Source organism: Mustela nigripes, chromosome 10 (genome assembly GCF_022355385.1).
Source record: "Mustela nigripes isolate SB6536 chromosome 10, MUSNIG.SB6536, whole genome shotgun sequence".
In the NCBI taxonomy this organism is placed as follows: domain Eukaryota; kingdom Metazoa; phylum Chordata; class Mammalia; order Carnivora; family Mustelidae; genus Mustela; species Mustela nigripes.
In genome coordinates this window covers 22,613,918-22,614,883 of record NC_081566.1, presented here as the reverse complement: position 1 = coordinate 22,614,883, position 966 = coordinate 22,613,918, and positions in this window count along the sequence as shown.

The window sequence follows — 966 nt, the reverse complement described above, 5'->3', positions numbered from 1 at the left end:
GAGGTGAATCAGAAGATGGCTGAATCCACATGGTGGTGGGCTGGGTTTGGGAGATTTTCCTGGAGATTCAAACAAAAGATCTAAATTCTTCCAGTGGGGAGTCGTAGACATTTTATCGATGGGAGATGGAAAATAAGTTGTCTGGTTAACCTTTCCCTCCCCCTCAAAACCCATTATTTGAAAAAACAAAAAGGGAAGTGATGGGAGAAATCCTCCCACTCCCATGCCCACTCACCTCCATAGCCACCTCCTCTTCCAAGAACCTAACAGACAAGGTGCCAAGAAGTGTTAGGTACCAGCAGTGGTCTCAGATCTCATTCAAGGATCATGGTGAAAGGCATTCAAAGAGATTGTGGGGGCACAGGGATCCAATTAAGGGGGACAAGTTTAAGGTTTGCCTGGTCCCCTAAAAATTAATGGCACTAGAGAAGATGAGCTTTGGGAACTATAGCTTAATGGATACAACGTGTAAAAAGCTTCAGTGAGTCATGGTGGGAAGAGGCCATGAGGGCAGCAAATACAGTCTTAGATGATGCTATTAGTAGCACTACAGGCTCTAGATTTCCTGTGATGGTGTTGTTGGCAAGACCGGCCCGGCCAAAGTGGATACTCACAACCTGGAACAGAGGGTCTTGGAGAACCCAGCACGTGAGGTATGATGAGAGGGTAAAATGATAGGAGGTGTCCTTTGGAAGGACTGTCTCCTTGACTTTAAAAGGGAGAACCCAAATCTGTAGGTGAAATCTTTTTGGCTACAAAGAGGGCCGAGGGCTCCTAAGGTCAAGGTCTCCTCATCACTTGCAAAGATGTCGAAGAATATATTCAGACATTTCAAAGATGTCCTCATGTCCATCCGTTCCCACTCTGGAATTCTATCAATGAGGTGAGAGTTCCTCTAGTTGGAAAAAAGATCTAAAATGACTTCCCTTTCTCATGTAATTTCTGTAACCTCCAGGACACACCCAC